The 10171-nt window shown below is 57.0% G+C and overlaps 1 long non-coding RNA gene across 1 annotated transcript; it reads left to right on the forward strand.

The window, feature by feature from the left end:
* Positions 1-5124: 5124 nt before the first annotated feature.
* Positions 5125-8604, forward strand: LOC141409994 (uncharacterized). The gene is made up of 2 exons (XR_012433174.1): positions 5125-5321; positions 8204-8604. It is a non-coding gene; the product is annotated as an uncharacterized lncRNA (long non-coding RNA).
* Positions 8605-10171: the final 1567 nt, after the last annotated feature.

Here is a 10171-nt window from a genome sequence, read left to right on the forward strand (position 1 = left end):
CCCCAGGCCTATGGAACCAGAAGCTCTGGGGGCAGGGCCAGCAATCTGTACAGACCGGCCTCCGGGTGACTGTGATGCCTGCACACCTTGGGAACCATCGGCCCAGATAGCCTCTGAACACTAACGGCTCCTGGTGCATCTGGAGAAGACACAGGCCATGTCTGGGAGGCAGGGGAGATGGACTAGCACACTCCTCCTGCCACAGGGCAGCATGATGCTCGATTCCCTCAGAAGGATGTCCTTCATCTTTTCCATGCCGTGTGTGTTCACCCTGGCCCTCCCAGCAGCCTGGGAAGGGCAGAACACTGCACACACGAGAGGGCCGTTCCCAGTCCCCACATTCCAGGTTCATCTGTCACCAGACCCACGGGTGGAGGCAGACTGGTTCCAGGAGGATGAGAGCCCTTGTTCTGACACCTGTGTCTGATTCCAGGGCCTACAAATCTGTTCTGGACTACACCAAACGAAGTCTGGGGATTTTCATTGACCTCCAGAGGAAAGAGAAGGAGGCGTATGCCTGGCTGCAAGCAGGGAAGATCTATTACATCTTGCGGCAGAGCGAGCTGGTGACCTGCACATCCAGGTGAGTGGCAAGGGATGCAGGAGGACCCCTGTGCTGTTCACTCTCTGTCCATCCACCCATCCATTCATCCTTCCATCATTTATTTACCTGTTCATCCTTCCATCCATCCATCCATTCTTCTGTCCATCCATCCATCATCCATCCATCCACCATTCATCCATCCTTTTATCATCCATTTATTCACCCGTCTATCCATCCATTCACCTGTCCATCCACCCATCCATTCATCCTTCCATCTTCTATCTGTTTACCTGCTCATCCTTCTATCCATCAATCCATCATCCATCCATCCATCCATTCTTCCATCATCTTCCCATACACCTGTGGATCCTTCCATCCATCCATCCATCATCCATCCATCCATCCATCCTTCCATCCTTCCATCATCCATCCATTCATCTGTTCGTCTTTCCACGAATCCATCCATCCATCCATCATCCATCCCTCCGTCCATCCATCTATCATCCATCCATCCTTTTATCATCCATTCATTCACCTGTCCATCCATCCATCCATTCACCTGTTCGTCCATCCATTCACCTGTTCGTCCATCTATCCATCCTTCCATCTATCTTTCCATCATCCATCCAACTGTTCATCCTTCTATCCATCTATCCATCCATCATTCTTCTGTTCACCTCTTCGTCCATCCATTCACCTCTTCATCCGTCCATCCATCCTTCCATCCATCCATCCTTCCATCCATCCATTCTTCTGTCCATCCATCCTTCCATCCATCCTTCCATCCATCTTTCCATTATCCATCCAACCATCTTCCATCCATCCATGATCCATCCATTCACCTGTCCATCCATCCATCCATTCATTCATCATCCATCCTTTTATCATCCATCCATCCATTCACCTGTTCATCCATCCCTCCATCCATTCTTCCATCCTTCCATCATCCATTCACCTGTTCATTCTTCCATCCATCCATCCTTCATCCATCCATTCAACCATATATCCATCCATCCATCTACTCATCTCCTGTTCATCCTTCCATCCATCCATTCATCCATCCTTCCATCCATCCATCTTTCCATCATCCATCCATTCATCTGTTCATCCTTCCATCCATCATCCATCCATCCATCTTTTTATCATCCATCCATTCACCTGTTCATCCATCCATCCGTCCATTCATCCTTCCATCATCCATCCATTCACCTGTTCATCCTTCCATCCATCCATCATCCATCCACATATCTGTTTATCCATCCATCCATCCATCCATCATCTATCCATGCTTCCATCATCCATCCATGCTTCCATCATCCATCCATCCACCTGTTCATCCTTCCATCCTTCCATAATCCATCCTTTCTCCCATCCATCCATTCACCGTTCGTCCATCCATCCACCGTTCGTCCATCCATCCATCATTCATCCATCCACCCACCAATCTACCTATTAATCCATCCCTCCATTCATCTATCTGTCCATTTGTTTATCCACACATTCGTCTATCCACCATCTATCCATCCACATGTACATACATCATCTACCCTCCACCCATCCATACATTATCTACCCACCCATACATACATACAGACATACACACAAAATTCCACCCACCCACCCACCCATCCATCCATCCATCCATCCAAGCATTCATCTATCCGCACACCCATCCATCCATCCATGTGTCTACATCTCCTCATCCATTCATCCATCCATCCACTCATTCCTAAACCACTGCTGAGCACCTGTTGTGTGCCTTTTCCCTCCCTCCAACTGGTTCCCTCACATCCTCCCCCAGTGGCCAGCATCTTCTCCCTGAGGGCAGAGGCGTGGCCCCTCACAGTGCACAGCACCTGCTGGTATACAGCACATGCTCAAATAATGTGACCACTCAGTTAACACACAGAAGAGCTTGCTCCAAGTGACACGTGGCACATCTCCTTACAAAATAAATCTATCATAGTGGCTGTTTTCAGAGGCTTTTCCAAACACAGTGTGATCTGGAACAAATTGTGAAGCCCACGAGCCTGGTGAAGCTTTCATTATTGAGCACCTGCTGTATATCTCCTTGAGCTGAGGAGAGGGATCAAGAGCTCATGGCCAAGAGAGGACCAGGCCCACCCACAAACACTGCTGATGTGGCAGGGATGTGGCAACGCAGAAAGGAGCCAGGGGCTGGGCTCCCAGCAATCTGGGGGCCACGGAGACTGTTTTGAGTGCAGGGGGAGTGGGCTAGGGCTAGCCTTGTTGGTAGGATTCACAGGTATCGGGCTCCTGGGCTGCAGCTGCTCAGTCACCTCCTGGCACTCAGGTGCATCAGTTCATTGTCCTCATGCCAGTGGTGGGGGCAGCCCTCATGCACAGGGTTTGAAAAATGCTCAGGTGTACCTGTAGTGTGTGAGAGGAAGGAGGCTGGCAAAGGTGCGCGTAGCCACCTCGCTAGGTGTGGGTCTTGAGGGAACTTCTGTCTCCTTTCAGGTGGCACAGAATGTGGACCTGTACACAGGGAACCCCAACCTGGGGCTGGAGCTGTTTGAGGCAGCTGGAGACATCTTCAATGGGGCCTGGGAGCGGGAGGAAGGCATGTCCTTCTACCGGGTGAGCTGGCCTGTGGGCTGATGTGGGTGGGCCTCAGTGGGGCACCTGGAGGCTGAGGTACAGGTGTGGCACGGTAGAGGTCTCCCACCTGGAGGCAGGGCCACCCATGCACATGATGAGTTTCCAAGTGGTCTCACCGGAATGATATTGACCGTGCCCCTGCCCGGGACAAACGCTCGGGCTCTGGACGTGACAATGGCTGTACCTTTGTACCTGATGACCTCAAGCAACCATGAGTGGGAAGTCCTGTCCCCATCTTCCAGATGAGGAAACTGAGGCTCAGAGAGGCACAGAGACATGTCAAAGGACACACAGCATCAGTGGGAGGCCCAGGTCTGCATGTACCCCGAAGTGGGATGGCTTCTCCCTTCCTCTGAGCTCACAGTGTGGCTCAGCCCTGGGCACAGATAAATGTGGTGTTTTTAGAGCAGAGAGGAGTGCTGGCTCCCCCCAGTCAGACCCCCGGTGCCCAGGTGGGAGAGGCTGGTCTGAGGCTGTCGAGTGTAGCTGGATGGGCCTCAGGTGACTCTTCAGCCCCCAACTTGGGTGTCTGAACTGTGTGTTATCCCAGAGCACAGAGCTGTGTCGAGGTGCAGGGGTAGCTGGGGCGTGGGAAGCTCCAAGTACATGTTTGAGCTCTGAGGAGGGCTGTGGGCAAGGTGGGTGCTGCGGGAAACCTGACCCCACCTGCCTGTGTGGTAGGATCAGGCCCTGCCCCTGGCAGTGACTACGGGCAACCGCGAGGCGGAGCTGCAGCTACAGCTGTGCAACAAGCTGGTGGCACTCCTGGCCACGCTGGAGAAGCCCCAGGAGGTCTTGGAGTTTGCCTACATGGCCCTAGCACTCAGCATCACTCTGGGTAAGTCCCCTGAGCCCCCACCCTGCCAGGACCCACATTTTGCCAGAGCCCAGCCTCCAGGTCTGCAGGCCAGGAGCTGAAACAGCTGCTGGATTTTCCTGGTCTCCTGTCCAGGCAGGCAGATCTGCCCAACTGGCTTCCCCGTCTGGCTGTGGGGCACAGCCCGAGGTCTCTCACGCAGTACAGAGCTCCCTGCCTGACTGAGCTCTGCTTCCTCTGCCTGTTCCTGCTGCTGACCACAAGGGCCGCCCAGTGTGCCCTCTGCCTTCCAGACATGCCAGGCATCTCGTTGGTTCCTGTATGTGTCAGGCTGAGTGGCACATTCCCTTTCTCTTGTGCCCTTCCCACCCTTATCAACCACATGGCTCTCTGGCTGATAAAATCCCAGTTCCCCTTCCAGCAGTCTGCCCCTTAAGGCCAGGTATCCCCTGGTGCTGTGCCAGGGTCGTCTGTCCCCCTCCAGAGACAGGGAACCCTAGGCAGGCCACATGCCCCAGCGCCTTGTGCCCCGTGGCCCAGTACACAGTAGGTGTGCAGCTGACTCCCCAAGGTAGGGGTTCTGATCGTGACACACCCAGGAGGAGTCAGATGTCACGTCGTTGGGTTGCCTGGAGCCGGGGTCCCGGGAGCACCTGGACTGCATGGCTTTTGGGCTCCCCTGGTTAAAACCAGTGAGCAGCCGGGCGCGGTGGCTCACGCCTGTAATCCCAGCTCTCAGGGAGGCAGAGGCGGGAGGATAGCTTGAGCCCAGGAGTTCGAGACCTGCCTGGGTAATATAGCGAGACCCCGTTCTCCACAAAAAGGAAAAAAAAAAAAAAGACATAAAACCAGTGAGCAAAGGCAGGTGGCTATGTGTAGGCACAGAGCTGGGCCATCCAAGTCCGACTTTGCCAAAGCCTCACAGTAGACAGGGGCAGGCCTTATTAGTTCTGCTTTGCAGATGTGAAAGTGAGTCTGGGAACCTGGAAGGGACTGGCCAGAGCTGCCCAGGTGACCACAGGTGCCTGGAGGCAAGCCAGGTGTGCTGCCCGGGGTCTGCATACCTGCTCCTGAGGGGCCTGTGCACTCCCTGCCCCAGGGAGCCGCGTCCTCACACCTGCCCCTTTGGCCTGCATCCCAGGGGACCGGCTGAACGAATGCGTGGACTACCACCGGCTGGCAGCCCTGCACCACCGGTTGGGCCATGGCAAGCTGGCGGAGCACTTCTACCTCAAGGCCCTGTAGCTCTGCAACTTGCCCCTGGAGTTTGACGAGGAGACCCTCTACTACGTGAAGGTGTACCTGGTGCTCGGTGACATCATCTTCTACGACCTGAAGGTGGGTAGGAGGGGCAGGGCTTGGGGTGTTCCCGGCCCCCTTGGAGTGAGATCTCCACCCAGACCCCAGAGGCCTGGGTTCCAGCCTTCCTTAGGAATGGCCCAGTGGCCTCCTGAAGCTCTGTACCCAGCTGGAGGAGCCGGCAAGCTTAGCAGATACAACCCAGCTCCCAAGATGGCCAGGCCCCACCCTCAGGAACTCAGTCTCAGCCAGGGAGGCTGACACATGAGTGTGCAATGGTGGCCTCCGAGTAAAGAAGGGGGATTGTAGTCAGTGGGGCCCTCCTGGAGGAGGTGACACCAAAGCTGAGTCTTGACAGTCAAGTGTCAAGTTGCATTTAACAAAGAAAACAGGGTTGGGAGAAGGACATTTCGGAGGACGGCAACATCCTCACATTGAATCCACGTTGCAAGATCAAATCCTGGCACCTCCTCTAGGAAGCCTGCCCAGGGTGCCAGCCTGCACTGAGCAACTCCTTCCTGGAGTCCCGAGACACCTTGAATCTTCACACCACCCAGGAAGGGTGGGGTGGGACCCCAGCGTCTTACCATTGGGTTCACAGACAGGGAAACCCCAGCTTAGGGCAGGTGCAGTGGGGCGGGGCCCCAGCCAGCCAGGCTGAGGCCTTGCTGGGTCGGGTCTGTCTCGAGGGAAGGTGCTGTGCTCCCTCTGCCCCCAGCCCTGCAGGGGTGGAGAGCTGGGACTGGCAGACTCAGACCTGGGGTGTCTCCACCCCTCTGCCCAGCAGGCACCGCTCCCCCTCAGCATCGCACCGGCGCCGCGTCAGTGCTCCTTATGGGCTGAGGGGCCAGGGCGCTCCAGTCCAGGGGCCGAGATCTTGGCGGCCTTAGAACAACATGGGGAGCTGCGGCAGCCCTAAGACCCCGCCCCGTTTCCCCCACCGCAGGCCTGGGGCTGCCCGGGAGGCCTCTGCCCAGTGCTGGCGACACCTGGTGGTCAGAAGTGGTCCCTGTGGTCTCCCAAGTCCCAGCCAGACAGGGAGGTGCCAGGTGTCAGGCCCAGAGGGACGCTGCTCACCGCTCAGGGGCTCGCCTGGGACCCAGGGGGACTGGCCTCCCAGAAGAGGCCTTTATCTCTCTTGGTCAAGCCTGCCGCCCATTCCGCCTGTCCAGGAGAAAGGAAAGGGCCAAGTAGTACCTGAGAGGCCAAAGTCCACGGTTGGGGTCGAGGGGCAGAGGCCTCCTTCACCTACTTCCCATGCACAGTCCTCCTTCCCATGTACAACCTTCCTTCACCTCCTTCCCGTGCACAACCTTCCTTCACCTCCTTCCCGTGCACAACCTTCCTTCACCTCCTTCCCGTGCACAACCTTCCTTCACCTCCTTCCCGTGCACAGTCCTCCTTCACCTCCTTCCCATGCACAGCCCTCTGGGCCTCATCGTGACTATGCTGTCAGCGGGGGCCAGCTTCCCACAGGGAGGCCGCCTTGGAATTCCCCAAGGGCGGCTGTCTTTCCAAGGCTACACCCTCCTCCTTGTATAGGAGGCTCTGGACCCAGGGCCCAGAGGAGTGGGAGAAAAAGCCGGGCTGGATGGAGCCTGGAAGGCTGGCAGAGAAGCAGGGGTAAATGGGCATCTTTGCCGATTGCCTCTAAAATGGGGTCCCCTTTAGTCTACACATGAGAGTGAGCCCTGGAATAGGGTGGATTAGGTGTGTCCTGGCTCAGCCTGCCACTCACTAGCTGCTTCACACACTACAGGCACATGGAAATGCACATGCAAATGCACACAGACACAGGCACATGCACACACACAGGCGCGCGCACACACAGGCATGCACACAGGCACACAAACGTGCACAAGCACATGCACAGGCACACGCAGAGACATATGCTTTGGCTGGCTCCTTCCTGTTTAGTTGGGAAGCCCCCACCCCTTCAGGAAGCCTTTGCCTTCCACCCCCGGCTGAGTCTGGGGCCTCCTGGGCTTCCCTCTGCCACAGCCCGGGCCACCCTGTGTGGTCAGTGTTCACTCAAAGGTCCCTCAGACTGGGAGCAAGGACGTTAGGCTCAGCCACGCACCCAGCACAGAGTCCAGTGTTCGGCTGGGCTGGGGGGCATTGGATGAGCAGTGGCGGTGACTCGGGGCCTTCTCACGCCCCTGCTCTGTGTGTGGGGCGGGGCAGTGAGGGAATGGACTGCTGCATCTTGGACTTTCTCATTGGCCCTGGGAGCCATCTTGAGATGGTAAAGAGGAACAGGCCAGGCATGGGTCTTAGAGAGGTCCCTTGGGTGACCCCCATGTGGAGGAGGTGCCTGGGGAGAAGCCGGGTGGGGGATGGGAGGGTCAAGGAGGAGGTCTGGGAGACGGCATCCCAATCCAGGGATGGTGAGTTTGAGCCAAAGATGCATTGAAAACAGGAGTGGAAGTCTGGGGAGTCACACTCCGTCAGTATTTCAGGGAACATTGCCAGAGAGGACACCTGTGAGATGGTTTTGTACCTGGCCTGGCCCGTGGAGGGCCTGGAAATGGTCAGCATGGAAAGGGGCCAGAGGGGAGCCTGGGTCACTCAACGCTGTGCCCCTGCTGTGGCTTGGAGCCACGGGTCCTGCATGGAACTCTCAGAGCAGGCAGGATCTGCCCTGACCTCAGCCCATGGGGAAAGCAGCCACTGCCTGCAGAGAGGGTGGCACTGGGGCAGGAGGCGTGGGGTGAGTGGGGCGTAGGGACAGTCAGGAAGGCTTCCAGGGGTGTCAGGGTCATCCCCACCTGCAGCTGAGACCACAGCAGTGTCACAGGCTTCGGGGCTCATGGGGTGAGCCAGCATTGGCTGGACATGTGGAATGACCTGGAGACAGGAACGGCCTCTGGGAAGACGGGCTCCGAGTCCCCCTTTTGCTGAGCATGGCCTGTCCCTTTCAGGACCCCTTTTGATGCAGCCGGGTACTACCAGCTGGCACTGGCAGCTGCCGTGGACCTGGGCAACAAGAAGGCACGGCTGAAGATCTACACGCGGCCGGCCACCATCTCCCACAACTTCCTCCTGGACCGCGAGAAGTCGATCCTCTTCTACCAGGAGGCCAGGACCTTCGCCACAGAACTCAACGTCCGCAGGGTCAACCTACCTCCTCTGCCACTCTGCGGGTGGGCCCCCTGGTTGACCCTCAGCCACCCTCGCTGAGGACAGCATCCGAGGGAATGGGTTTTGTGCAAGGAGGATGGTCTCCTGCCTCTCCTGGTGTCTCCGTGGCTCATTTTCTGGGAAATGGAGGCATGAAAACAGGGTTCAAATAGCAATAAATGGTTTTTTTTGCAATAACATACCAAAGTCCCCAGGGCATCCTTCCCTGTGTGCTTCCTGGGCTGTGTCTAGGGGCCAGCTCCTTCCCTGGTGGCAGCCCTCTTGGGGATGAGAAGGACTGTGAGTCCAACAGACCTGGGCCAGGTCACCATGAGCCTAGGTTTCCTCAGCGGCCAGAGGGGAGATGGTGGTGGAACTCTGGGCACCTCCCTGCTCTCCCTGCTCAGAGCTTTTGCTGTAGGTCTCGTGCCGCCGTTGCCTTTAACCTTCAGGCCACTGTGCCCGGATGTGGGGGATGCTAGTGTCCCTGTTCGCCATTGGAGAAATAGAGGCACAGAGAGGTTAGGTGTCTGGCCGACCGTCACACAGCAGGTAGGGGCGGAGACGCAGAGCCCAGTACACTGACCACCACACCACCCTGTCAGCCTGCAGCCAGGAAGGTGTCCCCCATTAGGACCCAAGGTCAGCTCCTGGACCTCTCTTGTGGTGTCAGGAGAGCCACAGGCCAGTGAGGGTGGCGACGGGGATCCCTCAGTCAGTGTCCTCTGCTCCCAGACTTGGTTGGGCCGAGCCTGGCTAGTCCCACCTCTGGCCACTGGTCAGCCCTGCGGGAAGTGAGATGCAGGGATCTCCGCCTGTGTAGACGCTGGTACTTGGTATTGAAAGCCTTATCTGGGCTGACCGCAGCCATCCCCACATGCCCCTCCCCTTCCGGCCCCCGGCCCTCATCCCAGTCCCAGGAATCCCAGGTTTTCCTTCTTGGAATCTCTGGGCCCCAGGGAACACAGCTCACACGGTCTCTTTGCCAGTTTACGGCAAGGAAACCGAGGTTCAGAGACTGTGGGTGTCCCACGTGATTCTCACGTACACTGCACTCTCCCAGGCCCCTCTTTTAAACACTTTAAATGAGGTGACATTCACATCACATGCAATTAACTATTTCAACGCGATTAATGTGGTGGCATTTGTGCATTCACAGTCCTGTGCAACCACTCACGCCATCTAGTTTCAAAATGTGTTCATCTCCCCAGAAGAAACCTCCCATCCTCACTAAGCAGTTACCCCTCCTTGGTATCCCCCAAGCCCCTCGTTTAATGGAAGGGGAAACTGAGGCCCGCAGAGAGACTTGCCAGTGGATGGAGCTCTGATAATAAGGAATCAGGCACCCATCTGCTGGTTCAATCCTGGGTTGGTTTTCCACCTAGCAGAGGTGACAGAGCCAGGAGGTTCTGGGACCCCATGCTTGCAGCCAGAGCCCTACCCTGAGCCTCCCCACCAGGGGGCAGCAGAGAGCTTTCCAGAACCAGCCGCGGGGCTGGCAGGAAGCAGCGCGTCAGAACTGCTGACAAACCTCACGTGGACTCCAGATCGCTGTCTCTGTGGGTTGGGCTTGGGAATTGGAGAGGAGGCCGCATGATTGGAAACGAAGACAGCACGGCCTGGCTGGAGCAGCCGGAAGCGCCGTCACGTTGCCTGAGGACAGACTTCGTGCCCGCTGGGTTGGACCTGCAGCCATTCTTCTCGGGGTGGGGCCCCTAGGTCAGGGTTGCTCTTGGTCCCCGACCTGCCTCAGAGTCCGGGGGGCTTTG

Source organism: Macaca fascicularis, chromosome 3, assembly GCF_037993035.2.
Source record: "Macaca fascicularis isolate 582-1 chromosome 3, T2T-MFA8v1.1".
NCBI classification, from domain to species: Eukaryota; Metazoa; Chordata; class Mammalia; order Primates; family Cercopithecidae; genus Macaca; species Macaca fascicularis.